Source organism: Vicugna pacos, chromosome 4, assembly GCF_048564905.1.
Source record: "Vicugna pacos chromosome 4, VicPac4, whole genome shotgun sequence".
Classification (NCBI taxonomy): domain Eukaryota; kingdom Metazoa; phylum Chordata; class Mammalia; order Artiodactyla; family Camelidae; genus Vicugna; species Vicugna pacos.
Window position 1 is genome coordinate 32,368,933 of NC_132990.1, and position 19,718 is coordinate 32,388,650.

General features: G+C 35.0%; 1 protein-coding gene across 4 annotated transcripts in view; it reads right to left on the bottom strand.

Moving 5' to 3' along the window:
• JAK2 (Janus kinase 2) overlaps positions 1-19,718 on the bottom strand; it is a 166,831-nt gene that overhangs the window by 63,224 nt on the left and 83,889 nt on the right. The window contains exon 3 of one of the 4 annotated variants that reach the window (XM_072959483.1): positions 12,550-12,610. The exons of the other annotated variants lie outside the window; for them this stretch is intronic. The gene's annotated coding sequence lies outside the window, so the exon portion shown is untranslated. The remainder of the gene's footprint in view (positions 1-12,549; positions 12,611-19,718) is intronic. 4 annotated transcript variants of the gene reach the window in all.

The window sequence follows — 19,718 nt, forward strand, 5'->3', positions numbered from 1 at the left end:
GGAAAGATCAGGAGAATAAAAGACCTGGCAACCTTAAGCAAGCAGAATCAGTGTCAGGAATCCCCTACCTACCACCAGACACATTTTTACTTGCAAATAAATACAATCCTAACTGATACAGTACAAAATAAAGGAAGGTCCAAATGACAGACGAAAGAATTTAAACTTTATCCCATAGTCAATGAAGAATTAGAAAGGTGAAGTGATGCAAATGACAAATGCTGGAGAGGCTGTGGAGAAAAGGGAACCCTCCTTCACTGCTGATGGGAATGCAGTTTGCTGTAGCCACTGTGGAAAACAGTATGGAGATTCCTCAAAAGACTAGGAATAGACTTACCATATGACCCAGGAATCCCGCTCCTGGGCATATATCCAGAAGGAACCCTACTTCAGGATGACACATGCACCCCAATGTTCACAGCAGCACTATTTACAATAGCCAAGACATGGAAACAGCCTAAATGTCCATCAACGGATGACTGGTATATTTATACAATGGAATACTACTTAAGCCATAAAAATTGACAACATAATGCCATTTGCAGCAACATGGATGCTCCTGGAGAATGTCATTCTAAGTGAAGTAAGCCAGAAAGAGGAAGAAAAATACCATATGAGATCGCTCATATGTGGAACTTAAAAAAAAAAAAAAGCATAAATACAAAACAGAAATAGACTCACAGACATAGAATACAAACTTGTGGTTGCCAAGGGGGCGGGGAGGGTGGGAAGAGATAGACTGGGATTTCAGAATTGTAGAATAGATAAACAAGATTATACTGTATAGCACAGGAAAATACATACAAGATCTTATGCTAGCTCACAGAGAAAAAAATGTGACAATGAATATATATGTGTTCATGTGTAACTGAAAAATTGTGCTGTACACTGGAATTTGACAAAACATTGTAAAAAGATTATAAAACAATAAAAAATGTTAAAAAAAAAAAAAAAGAAAAGAAAAGAAAGAAAGGTGAAGTGATGAAAGCCACTGCAAAAGCCTAGCCAGTACTAAGATCCTGAAGTGACACAGCAACCGCTGGATGATGAGAGGTAATAGATGATGATGCAACCTGATGACTAAGCAAATACAGAAGCCAAAAGTAAAAGACAGTATAAGGATTCCAAATTTGGGAGATCTGTAATACCATTATTAACAATAAGGAAACAAGGATTTTGCCCCTTGACTTAGGAAGGTGAGGAGAATAAGGAGTACTGTGTTATACACACTTTCATTTAGGAATGAAATCAGGGCAATTACACAAAAATCTAGCTGGTAGCTAAAATATGGGCCTGATATTTGGAAAACCTGAAATTTGACAACTTTCCCCATAGATGTAATCATTGAAATCATGAGCAGAGCTCTATGATGGGAGAAGACAGGAATAATAGCAAACACATTCATACAGCATTTACCATATGCCAAGCACTGTTCTAAACATACTGACTAGAACTTCTAGTGCTCTTTTGAATAAAACTGGTGAAAATAGGCATCCCTGTCTTGTTCCAGATCTTAGAGGGAAAGCTTTCTTTTTTAAAGAGCCTATTTTTTTTAAATTTTATTTATTTATTTATTTATTTATTTATTTATTTATTTATTTATTTATTTATTTATTTATTTATTGAGCTACAGTCCTATGGAAAGACCAAAGTTGAAACTGGATACCATTAAGTATAAACTATCCTTTAATGAGATGAAAGAACAGAAATTAAGCTCAGAACAAAATTAAAAATCAAATCTAACATAAATGTCCCTTCTCCTCCCGCTTACACACTTGTTCCCCTCCCTCTTGTCCCCAGTTCTCTATCCCTGACCCTCCAGAAGATCTTTTGGATCTATGGGGCCCTGGTCTAAACCACCCCCCAACACAGAGGAAAGAGGATGGCGAGAACCTCTCTCAGGCCCAGGAAACGACTCAGCTAGAGGATAATAGTCAAGGTATGAAAGAATTACATCAGAGGCTTTTTCCCTTACAGTGAATTGGCCTAAGGTCAAATTATGCACTAAGAAGTAAAATTTTAAATATTAATTACCCTAGAGTTCTGATAATACACAAATGTACTCCAAATCTACTAAAAGACAACTTGCATTCTTTCTCTGTCACTTAAATGCAAGCCTTACAATGCCTTTGGAATGTAAATACCTCAGAAGGTATCTAATACAATACCCAGACCCACCTGAGACTAAAGAGAGAAAGAGGTCTTTTTAAAATACAAACTGATAAAAGAGCTCTCTTGCCAAATTCTAGACCACAGCCTTCTTAAGATTACCTGCCAAGAACAAAGATATATCTTTCAAGTATTCGTCACAGATATTAACAAAAAACTCTAAAGCAGGTAACTTTAACTTGTTTCATCTACAAGAGACACAATTATTTACAAACTAGTAAGTTCTGTATTGTACTTGACTCATGACTAAAGTTTTGGAATAAAGCTATGAGATCTGTCTGTGTCTGTCTGTGTATTTGTTTCTGTCTGTGTATATACATTACAGATATACTTTTCTACCTCCAGACGGTATTGCCAAAATTAACTGATCAAGAGCTCTGTGTAATGGGTTTAGAGAAAATTAAGCATTTATATGAATCACAGATACAGAAACTAACCCAAATGTTTTTCATATTCACATAACAGGGATAATATTTGATAAATGAAAGCTAGCTTAAGTTTGTTGGCTTCATAAAGACAGGTATGTTTTCAAAATTTGTCAATGAGAAAAATAAGTTGATGACTAACTATTCAATATCTAATCCAAGCACAACTGCTAAGAACAGGTGTTTTAAATAAATTTTAAAAAGACAATAGCTTATACCAAGTTAAACCAAACAATGGATATTCACTGAATAACTAAATCATTTCCAGATAGGATGGTATACTGAGGAATCAATCACTATATGTAAGTTTGTCTGGTTTTGGTTTTCTAATTTTTGCAGAGGCAAAAGATATTTGGTTATATTAATAAATGTGTTTTATGCCACAATGAAGAAAATATGAGAAAGAATATATTTCTAAAATGTTTGAAATTTTTAAGTTTGCTAATCTAAACTACAACAGGATAGTAATATATAATAGTTCATAATTGCCTGTTTTGTAGTTTCCACTGGAAAACAAAGATTAAATAGTTTTAAAGGTTGGAAGAAGATCTAAGACTACAAAAAGAACCAAAGAGAAAATATCAGAACACATAGTATTAAGCATGAATTAACTCTACACAAACTGTGTGATTTGGTGCTAAAAGAATGCATGCAGTATCATAGGCTCCCTTTTATAAGGTAAGAAACAGTGGAGCATCCAGGAGAGGTTTCCCCTACTGTGGGAGGATTTACTGTAACACTGTTTTCCAAACTGTGGTCATAGAATAGTGGTAAGTTATGATTATTATTTATTTGAATAAAAATACACATTATCTATATGCTTATATAGATCAATGGATAATATATACCTTCAATTTTATCTGTAATTTGTAGATAGGTAAAACAGACACATATATTAAAAAAAGAATACTTTTGTACAATGTAAAATAGAGTGCACTCATAACTTAAAATAGGAAATACATGTCAGTTTATTAAACTTTTATTTCAGTTACTTAAATGGTTTTATTTATCTTAAATGGTAGGTGTGTGCTGGGCCATAAAATACACTATATTTCTTACTATGAAATGACCCTATGTGTCTGAAAGCCTCTGCTCTTATACCACAGTAGACTGAACAACAAAAGGGTCTATGCAACTAGCTGAAAAGGCCAGAATAAGAACAATCACCCTTTCTGTCCCACACACACGGTGATAACTTCTCAAGGCCAGGCTGTTATCACTCTTTGATAGGCTCATACTTTGTCTGTCACCTTGCTTCTCAGATTTGCAGTCAGGCAGTAATCTTTGCTTAAAAGACCTCCCCCCATTTCTTACAACTACTTGCAAGCCTGGAAATTCTGATGAGCTATCACCTCACAGCTGTCAGAATGGCTATCATCAAAAGTCTATAACTAAAAAATATCAGAGATGATGTAGAGAAAAGGGAACCTTCCTATACTGTTGGTAGGAACGTAAATTGCTGCAGCCACTACGGAAAACAGTATGGAAGAAGTTCCTTAAAGAAACTAAAAACCGAACTATCATACAATTCCACAATTCCACTCCTGGGTATACATCCCAGGAAAAAATGAAAACACTAAGTCAAAAAAATATGTACTCAAATGTTAACAGCAGAACTATTTACAATAGCCAAGACATGGAAACAACTAAAGTGCCCATCAGCAGACAACTGGTTTAAGAAGATGTGGGGTGGGTGTGTGGGTGTGTGTACAATGGAATATTAATCAGCCATAAAAAAAGAATGAAACAATACCATTTGCAGCAACATGTATGGATCTAGAAAATATCATACTAACTGAAGTCAGAGAAAGACAACACTTTTACATGGAATCTAAAAAATAATACAAATGAATCTATATGCAAAACAGAAACAGAGTCACAGACAGAGAAAGACAACACTTTTACGTGGAATCTAAAAAATAATACAAATGAATCTATATGCAAAATAGAAACAGAGTCACAGACATAGAAAACAAATTTATGGTTACCAAAGGAGAAAGGGAGGAAGGAGAGGGATAAATTAGGAGTATGGGATTAACAAATACAAACTACTATACATAAAATAATTAAGTGACAAGGATTTACTATATAGCACAGGGAATTATATTCAGTATCTTTTAATAATCTACAGTGGAAAATAATCTGGAAAAAATATACATACAACTAAATCACTTTGCTGTACATCTGAAATTAGCAAAATATTGTAAATCTACTGTACTTCAATTAAAAAACGAAAAGGTAAAGAAAGGTTTTTCTTTACCTTTAAATAATGTGCATGGGAAACAAAGATTGTGTTTTATCAAAATAATTTCCTGTGCTTCATGTTGCCTTCTCATGTCTTAGATCATTTTGAAAAAACATAACTCAGTTTTCTCTATTAAAAGAGCTAAGACTTCTTACAACTGTTATAACTTTATTTGCCTTTGAAATCTTTTCATTATCATTTTGGCTAAATGGATAACTAAGTGTTATTTCACAGTGACCTATTATCCTATTTAATCAACTGTTTTAAAACTTTTCAGTATTTTTGAAGAACTTTCCAAAATTCAAATTCTAAACAGTCTGATTTTGACCTAACTTGGGATTTTTAAGAGGTTCCCTAGAATATCTCAAAAGATTTGTTCTCTTTCCTTACAAAAGGGAAATAATAAACTAATTAGGCTTATTTAGTTGTCAAATTACATGAGAAGCATTATCGAGTAAGTGATGATAAACCTTCTTACGTTATCTTGTACGTGTAAATGTTATTACTGTAAATGTTCTAGAAACTATGAAATTCCAAAAAATTTGGTATGTTCTGGTATAATGTTATTACTTGTCATTCTAGTTGCTATATTAAAACACATGTCACAAAATTCAATTTCCTTGTCAGTTGCATAGTGCACTCTCGTCAAATCTTTAACCATAAATATTTTTAACTGTTTTTAAAAATTTGCCAATAGTTACCTTACTCTGATGCTTTTAGTGTTCCTGTAAAAGCATTTCACCTTCAGAGAGAGTCATATAAAGGACTCTGATAAGTATTCTAGAATGCAGGTTTCTGGTAACTTTAAAATCAGACCATTGAACTGAGTAAGAATTTGCATAACAACTCCAATAGAGAAACTGATGGCTTCATCAGACTGCTGACAAAAGATCAATACTAACAAGAATTAAATAAATAGGACTAAATAAACTGAGGATGATGATTATAATATTTACTACTTTATGTTTAAAACATTGCCTTCTTTAATGTTTTGTTTTCCTACATTTAGGGAAAATTTTTTTCTTTTCTCTTGAACTACCTAAGACCTACAGCAATTTGTTAAAATATACCTTTGTAAGCAAGGATGAAATATTTATCTTTTTCTCCCTACCTGATCCCTTCAGAATTTAGAAATGCTCTGTGAATTTTCTTACTTTCATAGCAGTATAGTTCTCTGCATTAGTTCAAGAAGAATCTGTTCTCCTTTGAACAAGAAACAATTACTTAATAAAAAAAAATGTTTAAAAAAAAACAAGAAACAATTAGACACACTGGTCATGTTATCAAGCCTTTGACTGGAATGTCATATTTGAGATATGCATAAACTCAGATATGACCAGACAGCTTTAAGGAACTAAGGTTGATTTTATGGAGTTAATAAAGCCCCTTGGATAAATAAGCCTGGCACATTGCTTACAGGGTCTCCAGCAGCCTTACCAGGTGAGTAAAAAAGTCACTTCCCGGCAGATGAAACAACCTCAGGATATTCTGGCCACCCAAATGGTACTGCAGTGAAAGTTTCATGGCAAGTCCCTGACTTGACCTCTTAGCCTTGAGAGGCTTTAAGAGTTCAATCTTAGCTTCCTTATGAAAAGTTGCAGCAAAGCAGACTTAAAAGAGCCTATACAGTCAATTGCTATTCTTGCTGCTTTTATGCAAATAATAACCAAGTTTACTGAAACTAGACTTAATTTGCAAATAAATTAGTCTTACTATGTTTATCTTTAATAGAAATGGGGGGGTGACTATAAAGAAAAAGATTATCTTTTAGTAGAAACTATAATACACACTCGTGGATATTACATTCTAGTTCTGTTCATTGTCTTTGAGGTTTTGTTTTCTACCTGTAAACTAAATTAAATCCTGAATTCTCAGTTCCTTCAATATTTTGCTACAATTTTCCCAATTAACATCTCTTATTTTTCCTCCCACTCTTCTGACTTGGAAGAATCCAAAGTCACACAAACTAAATTTGGACTTCACATAAACCACAAAGGAATTACCACAACAATTTAATGCTTATAGACAATCTTCATGCCTGCTGCAATAAGGCCACTCAGAAAGATCACCAGAGACATTCAAACTGCAAACCAGGAAAATCTCTCAGACTGCCACTGTCTACCCTTACTCCATCTAAAGATATTTCATCCAGACATCGAGAAATCTCAACTGACTGCCTTCAGAGCCAGAATTACAGTCAGCTTCAATCATTAACCATTGTTTTTCTTCTGTTTTCACAGAAATGCCTTATTAAAAACCTTATTTATCACAAAATACAAGCCTAATTTTGGGAGCCCAGCTGCATCACCACCTGCTAAAATGAGATATAACTGTTTAACTGAACTGATCTATTTTCACGACTAGGAGATGAACTCAATGAAATAATGGAGCAATCGACCAGCTCAACTTATAATATATGAAACTTCAAGGGAAGTTTCAGAGGCGGAAACTGGAACACTAACAGCATCAGCTACAGGTGCCATACTATAAAATTATGCTAGTATTTAAAGAGAACAACAGGAGACGGTATAGTCTCAGCAATATTGGCTAATTAGTCCAGAACTTGTTCTTCTGGATCTTTCTCAATTTCTACTTAAAAACTGTGTTACATTTAAAAATTTAATTACATTAAACTGAATGAACATGTAAGTTTTCTTTTTATTCCAAGTATTTTATATGGTCATTAAGGAGATTTTGAGCTTTTCTCTTTTGTCAAAAATGGAATGTCTTCCTCACATGGCATAAGAAAATTAGATTATAGATATAATAGAAAAATTAATTTAGAAAAAAATTTAAATATGAAAAAAATAAATGTATGTATATGCAGGACTGGGACATTGTGCTGTACACCAGAAACTGACACATTGTAAGTGACTATATTTCAATTTAAAAAAAATAAAGTGCATGAAAAAAATTTGAGAGGTTTTTTAATGTTTTTATCTTACATTCACACCATCTAATCTATTACACTACACACATTGTTTGAATAAAAACATTAAAAGTTGTATTGCCAGAAATGGCACAGACCTACATTAAGTGTACAATTAAAGAAATCTCAGCTAAAATTGGAGAGGGCACAGGCCTATAGCGGGAGCTGTCAGGCCCTGCCATCCATTATCAGTTGCTAGAAATAGGAAGACATAATGCCTACATCTCTGACAGGAAGGTATCTATACTTTACTATCCATCAGGAAAAAGAACTCTCTGTCCTATGACAGCCCAGCCAATCACAGACTGAGCAGCCCAATCAATAAGAAGAATCCATACTTTGGACTCTCAGCTTCCGCCAATGGACTATTTGGCTATTATAGCCTCTCTCAACTTCCTCTTTTTCCTTATAAAAGTAAGTTCCCCTTCTTTGTTCCCTGGATTTGCCCATGGTCTGCCACTGCTTGCATTTCCTGAATTGCAATTCCCCCGGCTATTCCCAAATAAACCCACTTTTGCTGGTAAAATAACAGGCTGTTGTATTATTAAAGCTGACATTTTTGGTGTTAGAGTGGGATCCAAAGAAGTTGAACCCTGAGACATGATGACTTCTGGAACCAAGCAAGGTACCAACACAAGCCCTTTGTGCTCATCACTTCCATGAATTGCTGCCAGTTTTCAGTTTGGTTTCTGTTCTGTGTACCTTCTCTCCAACAGGGAACACTGACAACCAGGGAAGGTCCTTCATGGCACAAAGTCACAAACCACTATTTAGGGCGATCCTGACTCTTAATCAGTGATGCTTTCAAGGAATGATCTTGATAAAATGTGGAAATATGGAACTGACTAAAGAAACCTTAGCTACAACTGGAATTGGGACAAGTCTGTAGGTGGAGCACTCAGGTCCTGCCATGCATAATCGATTGCTTCAAGCAAAAGAGACATATGCCTGTATCTCAGACACGAAGGTGCCTCTACTTTGCAGCAGGAAGAAGAAAACTTCTCTCTGATCCTTGACAGCCAGCCAATCAGACTGTAGAAACCCAACCAATGAGAAGCCTCCACGCTTTGCACTGCCCGCTTCCTCCAATGCCCAGTCCCAACTTCCCCTTTTTCCTTATAAAAATAAGTTCCCCTTTTTTGTTCTCTGGATTTGCCTTTAGTCCACTATAGCTTGCACTTCATGAAATGCAATTCCTCTGGCTATTCCCAAATAAACACACTTTTGCTGGTAAAATAACTGGCTCTTGTATTATTAAAGTTGACACAGGCACATTTAGTCTAAAGCCACAAGCTAAATATTGTAAAGACAGAAATTTTTAATGCTTTAAAACCAAAGCATTAAACATATTTGGTTGGGGGGGTGGGGTGGAAAGTAACTCGAAAGTGTTTCTAAAGCAAAAGATCCTGTGTGAAGCTGAGACATTAAACCAAAAGATGATACACAAAAAGCAGTTGGCTATTTGCTGATCTTTATCTGTGCATTCACAAACTTTATTTAAAATATACTTATAAGTGCTGTAATAGTACAAAAGAACCCCTTCATTGGATTAATGAAGAGGAATAATGTTTATGATAATATAAGAATCTCATTATATAAAAACATGTGTATGTCCTATAAACAAGATTAAATGCAAGAGAAATATTTTTTAAAATACAGATCCTGTTAAATTGTTTAAATGTATTTCATGAGCATTTAAAAGCTCTTATTGTGAATGAGGGGTTTTTTGCATAGCCTGTAATTCAACCTATTTACTAGAAATATTTTACTGCAAAGGAAAGAAGGAAGAAAGGAAGGAAGCAACTTAGTTCTTATTTTAACTAAATTCTCCTTATTACTGGTAAGGATGGGTATATTTGTTGTCCATGTGTACTTATGAACTGTTTCTGTTTTTTTCTTATTTGTCCTTTATTTATTAGGTATTATAAAAGGTATTTATCTTTTGTAATTAATCAGAATTCTTAATATATTTGTTAGAAAAATAATAGGAAGAAATTTACCCCATCAGATATTAAAGCTTACTATAAAGTTTTCAACTGTAGTCAAAATAGTACTGGTATATTCTTAAGACAGATCAGTGGACCAAAACTGCATCAAGAAATAAATCCAAGTATATATGGTAACTTAATATGTACATCCTTTCCAAATATAACATCTAAATAAAAACCAATAAAGGAAATAAAGACTGATAAACTTGACTTAAAATTATAAACATCATAATCAAAAGTTTTCTTAAAAATTGAGAGAAAAACATATATTGCTAAGGTTTAATGTATTTATACAAGTAACTGTTACAAATCAATAAGAAAATGGACAAAGACCATGAATAGAAATTTCACAAAAGAAATGCAAACATTTCCTAAAACAGTCGTGGTCAACATCATTAATAATCTGAGAAAAGTAAATAATAACGAGATACTATTTCTTCCCTACCAGACTGGCAAAGATTAAAAAGAATCGCAATAGCCAGTGTCAGCAAGGATATAAAAAAACAAGAACATCTAAGAATCTGCCCATTTAAAAAGGACAAGAGCAGTAAGATGCATAGCTAAGAATTCTATGAAACACTGTCTATAATAATAAAAAAATTCAAAGACATTAAAGGGATCTGATAAATTAACTATATTATACTTAATCAACTGAATACTATGAAGACATTAAAAACGATGTCCATTGACTTATCCTTAGCACTAAATGTTGTGCAGAGCACAAAACACTGAATAAGTATCTACTGAATGACTGATTGCATTATCTATTTAATGAATATTTATTAAATGCTGACTGTCTGAATGTGTGGGTGCATGAGGGACTGACTGACCCGCTGTGTGACCCACTGAGTGACCAAAGGACCCCTGAGTGAGTGATCTGAGTGACTGACTAACCGACCAGCTGAATGAATAAGTGACTGATAGAATGAATCAGTGATTTGAGTGACCAGTCAAGAGAGTAACCAACTAATCAAATTAGTAACTGACTGACTGACTGGGCTGAGTGACCCTCTGACTGAGTGAGATAAAGACTAAATGAATAAATGACTGACTGAATGAACAAACACTGAAATGGAAAGACCTCCACAATATACTGGAGTTAAAATGGCTCAAACTAGAACAAACAGAATGATCCATTCATTTAAACTATTTTAATTTGTCACTATACAGAAACATCCAGAAAGATATTAAAGCTTATTAATAAGTAAATTCTGTCGATCATAAGAAGGACATGCAATCCTTTTTGCCTCTTTGATTGATAAATGTAATTTTTAGATGACCACTTTTATTCACTTGAATTCTGTATGAAGAGATATTGTTCAAAGTTTGTATACTACTCTGCTATTGCCTTTTAAAACAGTGTAAAAATATATGCAAATATATATATTTTAAAACAATATCATGATTCTTTCACTTGAGAACAAGGGATCCGAGATGAATACTTACTTTAGAAAAGAAGAGGATGAAAACAGCTACACATTTAAGGGACAATGAAGTCAAACTTCATCATCTACCTTGGGCTAGTCACAGAAGTATATACATGACAGGCAGCAATTTAAATCCCCCCACCCCGAGAAACCTGATGCTGTGGATTATATATAAATAGAAATGGGAGAAAATGCAAATTCTTTCGCAAATTAAATCCCCTTTCCCTATTTCTAGGAACAGATTTTGAGCTACTCCTTAGAATCATGCTCTATGATGACTATACAGGAAAAGGAAGATTTAAAATGTGTAACATACACAGACAAAAGTGACAATAAAGATGGTGGAAAGTGCTTTGAACAGATCTCTGAAAGTGCATGGGGGCGGGGGGTTCCCCTTAAGATTTCATTTCAAAACAATCACATCTTAAGCTTATACTATCAATAATTTTTTTACACTTTAAAAAATTTTAACAAGTGGTGAGTTTGCCTATTGAAAATAAACTGCACGGGAAATGTAATTCTACTATTGACATACTACACCATCCTTTGCTATTGATATACAAAAAATATAAAGTTACTTAAATCAGTAGGAAATCAGTATGAATTTAAGTTCATACTGATTTAAAAAATACTACCATTTTAGAAGACTAGTTTAGACACTTTTCTGAAATAATCCTTTAAAGACTATAACATATCAGATAAAAAATAAAATTAAGCACTTATGGATAAACAAGCAAAGAATGAGGAATACATTTGGAAATGAAATATAATTCTCTAGACACTGAAGCATCTTCTATTTTGAATGGATTTCTCTTCCTCATTAACCCATCATAAATTAAATAGACTTGTACCATAATTCATTATTTTCTTCTCTGAGTCATTCCCCGAGTCCTAAATTCCTCACCTAATGAAACTTTCCACATTAAACCTTTGTAAAACCAGTATATCTAACTGTTGCCCATAAAACAGAGGTGGGGAGTGAAGCAAGGGAAGTAGTATAAAAGGAGAGAAATAATTTCTACCACGAAGACTTCCTAATAAAGCGTTAACTCTTATTGACCACCATAACCAGATGCACTGTGAATCAAACTTATTACAGTGAAGGTGTACTTATTTTACTTTTAATAATTTTAAATGTTCATGGTAATATTTATTACTATTCCAACTGTCACAGATATTTGCCTGAAAATCGTGGGAGAGGTGGGGATAAAGGTAGGGATAATATTTTTTAACAATACAGGGTAATACTCTGCTTCTCTTGTTCATACATAGTTATTTACAGAGTAGTGTAAGTAGCTTCTGGCAGGAAAGAGCTCTTTACAGGAAAGTGCTCTCTGTTGGAGGCCCCATTTGTCTTGCCACTAACCTTAAACCAGGCACCCTCATGCCTTTCTTCTGAATACCTCGCCTAACGTGTAGGTTCTTTCCTAGATCAAAGCAGAAATGGAGAATAAGTAATTAACAGACGACCACATCTCTTCCTTAGCTTCCCCTTCAGTAATCGTGAGGATAAACTGTGTGAATAAGATAGCATCTAAAGAAAATTCACAAGGAGTTGACAAGCCTGTATGTACAGGGGTGACAACGACTCTAACCTTCCATCTCAAAGATAAACTAAGATTACTCCCACCCCCTATTTCCCTTTAAAACTTTCATGGCTGAACAGAATCTTTGGAGATGATATTTTGGGGACATTTTGCCCACCAGCTCCCCAGATCACTGGCATTCTGATTAAAAGGAACTTTCCTTTCTATCAACACTGCCTTTCTCAAGTGTTGATTTTTTTTGAGCAGCCAGACCGCGTTCAGTAACAGTAGTACTGGTCCACTACAAAAGCTTAAAAAACACAGATATTCTAAGTTCAGTTCTTCAAAATATTAAGTTATAAAATCCATACTCACCTTTAAGTTATCTTGTCTAAACTGATCAATTATCCACACCCTTAAATTAACCCTTAAATTAATGTCTTCTTAAGGGTTTCAATTCTCAAATGGTTCACCCTATCATACTATGGACTGCCATTATGAAGTGACAAACTTCTTTTGGTATGCAAATCTTTTGGTCTGATACAGATAAAACTAAAGTGTGAATTTTAAACAGTTTAAGGCCAAAAATAGATTAGGAAGAGTCTTAAGTTAGCAAAAATGCATTCATTAAATATAAAAAAATAAGACCTCATAATAAAGTTTAAAAAAAGGGTAAAATAAAAACAGAAAAATCCAGATTAAATCCAAGTTTAAAAATAAGATTAAAGAGGAAAATTGAATAGAATAATTAAATTGAATAACTGACATAAAGATCTGCTTCTGTCCCTAAACTGCTGACTTATTTTATTTTCAAACATTTGAATACCTTCTGTATGCTAAATACTATATTGAGCCTGAAAATAAGGAACCAAATAGAAATATTCCCTGACCTAAGACTCACAGTATAATTTCACAGCGGGAACAAAACAAAGTCAGAAAAAAGACCTAACTACACACACAATTTAAAACACTACCTTCTCAAAAAATACAAAAACAAAACAAAAAAAACACTACCTTTTCATAGCACCAGAGAAAAGATGGATTATTCAACAGATAGTTTTGGAACAACTAGACAACTAACTGAAGGAAAAAAGCTGGATTCCATCCTATACCTTACACCAATAAATTCCAGATGGATCAAGAAAACATGGGAGAGTTTCAGCAACATAATTTCAAGGCTGAAAACAGACCTAAGCAAGTATGATTTAAAAATAATAAATAATAAATGGATAACTGACTGGAAAGAACAGCAAAAAACAAAACTGTAGACATGACCAAAAAAAAAAAAAGCACACTATAAACAGAGGCAAAAGATAAAAAGACAACCTGGAGAAAATATTTACAATTCATTTCACAAATACAGAGCTATTTTCCTCAGTATAAAAACAGCTCCCACAAACCAAAGTGAAAAGTCAACAATCCAATAGAAAATGGGCCAGGATATGAGTGAACAGTTTCCAAGAAAAGAAAATTTAAACCAAATTAAAATTATAATGAGATCCTATTTTTCACATCTCAAATTGGCAAAGATCAAACAACCAGAAAAGTGTAGAAAATTATAAACTGGCATTTCTATGAAGATCAACTTGGCAATATTTATTGAAATTAATAACACATACTGCTGCTGAATTAGTGATTCCTTCTCTATTTATTTGGCCTATATTTATGGTCACATACATACAAACTGACTTAGGTAGAAAGATATTTACTACTTTTTGATTTCTAAAACATTTAAATGTCACCTGTTTAAAAAGCAGATGAATGTTTTAGGAGAGAGTTAAAAGAGACAAACATAGACAACCCTTTGAAAGAGCTTTGCTCCAAAGGGGAATAGAAATGGTGCAATAGCTCGAAGACTATGAATTCAAGTAACGGTATAAATTAGGAAGTGGCAAACTACAGTTCACAGGTCAAATTTAAACTGCTTATTTTGTAAATAAGCTTTACAGGTCTGTTCATTTATGGCTGCTTTGGCACCATAATGGCAGAACTGAGTACCGGCAATGGAGACAATTTTGCCCGAAAAACCTAAAATATTTACTATCTGGTCCTTAATAAAAAAAAAAACACTGCCAAACCCTGGTTTAAATCAGTCATTCTCACAGGCTGGTACCCAAACCAACATCAGCAGCAGCATCTGGGTTTTTAGAAATGCAAATTCTCAGGTCCCACTACAAACCTACTAAATCAGAAACTCTCGGCAAGGGGCCCAGCAACCTGTGTTTCAACAAACCCTCTAAGTAATTCGGGTAAGAACCACTGGGTTAGGGAACAGTTCCAGTAAAGCCAAGAAGACATGAAGACCCTCTGAGGTTTGTGTTCACAAATTTAAAGGGCCTTGAGGAGAGTTCATGGATATCTGTAAGGCCTCAAGGAGGCTGTCAGCGAAGACTTAAAGGAAAGTGAGGAAAATGCTATTGAAAGCTGAATAAAAGTAGACCTTTGTTATATAGGAGTGGAAAGCCTGGCAGAACTATCACCTACAATACCATGGAAAACAAAATATATACTTGTTGAATTAAGGAGTTTCTAGGTAGAATGTTGAAGCAGCAGCTAGCTACTTCTTCTGCCTTTATAATTGAGACAGCAGAGAGATGAAATAAAGAATGAACTATTCACTCTGTGAGTGGAATTTCAATGAAATGTTAAGGGCTCAGAAAAGTCTTTTCACCCAGCAAAATGTTTTTAAAGTAAGAAACGGCCTCAACTAGAGTGGAATCACTGTTAAGACCTCAGAAAGATTTAATATGGTACCTCACAGATCCTTGCAAACAAAAGATTATCTTAGGATCTTAAGTGTGTTGCTCCACAGAAGCTTCACAGAAGCCTAAGGTAGGAAAAAGCTCCTCTCAAAACAGATTTGTGGGTATGGCCTTTGTCTGACAGAGTAGATTATGATCTGACACAAAGTCCACAAAGTTTTCATTGGAGTTATATTAGTTTAGAATGAAAAGGACAGTAACTATATAAAATGAAAGGAGGACTTTGGACCCCAAACCATTATAGGCAGGAAGCAAGCTCAGAAAGTTAATCAGTTGCAAAGAAAGATCAGTTCTTCTAGGGGAAAAAAATGATTGAGAAGGGGAAGCCAAACACCAAAAGAAGACCCCACAGCCCGCTAAGAACAACTTTTGGGGAATAGGACTGAACCCTAATCAAGGAACTGCCAACATGCACCCAGCCAGGTTTCAGAATTGCTGTACACTGCTCTGTGACTTCCTTTTCACTCTTCTTGAACAGGAATGTCTAATGCAGTTAATATATGCCTTTCCAATCTTACACATTAATTATGTGAGGGCATATTATTTGTCTTTTCAGAGATCTTCTGTTAAAGAGGAATCGTTCCCAAGAAAATATATCCAAAGAACCCCATCTGCATCTAGACCTGATTTTGATGATGAGATACTGGACTTTGAGCTGACGTCATTATGGAATGTGAATTAGAGATCTCTGAGTAAAGAATGTTAGAGTATTTTGGATGTAGAAGGGATGTTACAAGTGGCAAAAGGGGAACTATGGCAATAACATTGTCCAGAGATGGCCACAACAATATCTCCCATTCCATGTTCTTTACTTCCACAATGGGACCTTGCCACTCCCCAGTTGAAACCGAGGCTAACCTGATTAAGCCTACCAAACTTAACCCGACTCACTTGCTTTTAATTACTTGTTTTTAGTTGATTTTAAAACACACAGCTAAGTCACTAGCCAAGCAATATACTTCTAAATTCCCACTGTCTTATAGATAACATCTTTGAGATATGGGTCACTATAGTAATGGTTGCCTAAGTTGTTTTTCAAGAACTTAGAGCTAATTCTTAACCAGCTCAAACCAGCTGAGACCACCAACCATTCAACTGGGCCTGTAAGAGTGACCAATGGAAGACCTTTTGATGTTAGAGGGACAAAAACCCCACCCTAAGATCATGCTAATGCCATTTTCTGAACATGCATTCCAGAAGAAGCATATAGCTCAGTCATGCCTGTGCAGAACACCAATTACTTTACCTTTTTCCTGCCTCAAATAACCTTTCCTCATGCCTCAGACCACCCTGCTTCTTTATCCCATAAATATCCCAACCCCCTCACCTTTGGAAAGGCAAATTTGAGATTTGTTCTCCTGCCTCCTCACTTGGCTGCCTCATGAATAAGCATTTTCTCTGCTGCAAACCTCAGTGTCTCAGCATTTGGCTTGCTTCAAGTCAGGCAAATGAACCTAGTTCAGTAACACAATAGTAAGCAGAGTCTACTTCCAACCCCCACCCCAAGACGTTCACTGAAACACTCAAACCCTGACTCACCATGTAAGAAAGCCAACTACCCTGAGGCCCCAATGTTTTAAGGAAGTCCAGGCCACATGTACATGCTCCAGTTAAGAGCCCTAGATGAGATTACAGTCAACAGCCAGTGTTACCTACCAGTCATGTGAGTGAAGACGCCTCCAGATGATACTACTCCCCCCACCTCCAAATTACCCTAGTAAGCAAGTCTTCTCAACTGAGGTCCCAGACATTGCAGTGTGGAAACAAGACAACCTTAATGTGTCCTATCTGAAGTACTGACTGATATACCAGAGTCTAAAAATGTAGTTGTTTTACCTCACTAAGTTTTGGGCTGGTTCTGTCACAGAGCTATAGCAACCAAAATACATACTGATAGAAATGATCCAGTACAGGGAAAAACTGAAAATGCAAGAAAAAGAGGGAGAAATACAATAGTAAAGTCCTTGAAGGCAAAAGGAGAAGGGTTCCTCTATCAAAGTAGATGAAGAAGCTTTAGGTAGATCACTGAATAGTTTGTTCACTGTAAAGGGGGAAAGGGCAGAATTGGAGCAGGGGAACTTACTGATAGTGGACACCGTTATTTAGAAACATGGAAGTAAGCATCAGAAGACACTTAGAAGATCTGAAACTGGTTTTCTGTAGAACAGGAATCAGAGATGGGGGAGGCACCAGGGGGATGCTGTATTTTGTTATAAACATTTAAGTCATTTATTTATTAAACTTTATATACACTGTACTATGTAATTTCACTTTTTTTAAAGTAAACAAAGTTTTAAAAAACATTTATTTCATTTCCCTATTTTCCAAATGAGGAAAAAATAAGACTCAATGATTATACAACTTGCTCAAAACCACACATCATGTTGACAGCAGTCAGTCCTTGATCCCGATTTCCAAAATAGTGCACTTTCTCAGATCACACTACCTTTTATATTACAAAAATAATACCTAGTGACATAATAGTTCATAATCAACAATTCATTAAACTAAAATTATTTAGTAAGCAATAATGAATGCCCTATTCCCAAGGACTGATACTGAAAAAGAAGGCAGAACAGTGCCCTTGCAAAGATCAAAATAAGCATTCAAGCAAAACAGCCCAAGGAATATCTCAACCTAGTTTACCTCTAGCAACATACTGTACAGGCTTCAAAAATAAGTAACACTTCCTTTTGCCCTTTCCAATTCTCCTACTCTGAGTACTCTTAATCATGCTACCTTCAGTTTTATAAGTTATCTACCAAGAATTTCTCTTTCCTTTAAGCAGTTAATACCTTATTATTTTATTCCCATCTTACCAGTGCAATAGTACCCAGAGGTCATTTGTCTAACTGGACAGACTACTGAATGTCTAATGGTAACCACTGAATGTCTACTAATTCAAATAATACAAATGCAGGGCTAATATCCATAAGGAATAGCAGTAGCTGGGTCATGTGATATGAAAGGACACAGATGAATGACACTCTTTCAAAAAATATCTCCCACTCTTTATTATGCCTAAAATTCTCATCGTTAATCCCAGTGATGGAGCTTTAACAGAAATCTCCATCAATCAACCAAAAGTCATATTCAAAGGTTGTCTGTTATACTAGAAAGAACAAAATATTAGCAGTAGGGAAATTTCTGCATGTAAGCAATTTTTTTCTCTCTTCTCCTTTTATAGATTTTATATCAGGAAAAACACCAGTATACATTTTTAAGACCTTTTTCAATTCTAATTCTTCTCATTTCCTGGCAGTAATCAACAATGATCAACTTGTTAATCCCTCCCATCTTCTTAACCTACCTACCCACTTGCCTTTCATACTAAATGCTCCTTCTTTGTCTCCTTTGCCAATTCCTCTTTTCACCCACTCTCTAATTATATTCTCACGGCCCAATCTCAGATCCACTGCTCTTCTCTCTGTTAAGGCACAACAATCTCAGCCTTAAATTTCTCTAATAAGTTCTAGTCATATTGTCCCAGTATCTAGCTATTTTCACTTGCCTGGCCGCACTGTCACTTCAAACCCAACATATCCAAAATTTAATAAGCCCAATTACCTGTATCCTCTCAATTAGATACTAATACTTTCATACCTATTTCTGCCAGTACTGTCATTATTAAAACCCTAGTTCTTTTTTGGCACCAGCTAGGTGAGTAACTTTGGCCACACTTTTAAATCTCTCTGAGTTTCCTAATGCATAAAATGTTTAGAGTGGCCCAGATGTTCTGAGATGTCTTAGTTTCAACATTCTTTGATTTCCTCTGTCACTAAAAATCAGAAGTTCAAAGTCATCTTTTATTACTCCTCTTCCTCCCCAACTACATCCTCCTTTCTCACCCAGCCCATAATGAAATCTTGTGTGACATCTCTCCAGTCTTACCTTCACTAAATCCAAATCCTCATTACCTCAGGCCTCGACTCTTTTCCTAGCTCTAACACTTCTTTCCAGTTCATACTCTACCCACGACTGGCGCCACTGTGATTTTCCTAAAATACTTTTTATCAAGTTCTTTCTCAATCCAAACCTTTTAAAGCTTCTCTGTTACTTAAGGAACAAAGTAAATTCTTCTCATCCTAGCACTTAAAGCCATCCATAATATAATTCCAGTGTTCATATTCAACCTGATTTCTTACTATTCTCCCACACAAACTTTCATTTCAGTCAAGCTGTTCACGTACTGTTCTTTGAATCTGTAGTGCGTATTTTGCCTTTGCTTACCTCCTATACAAGCTCCC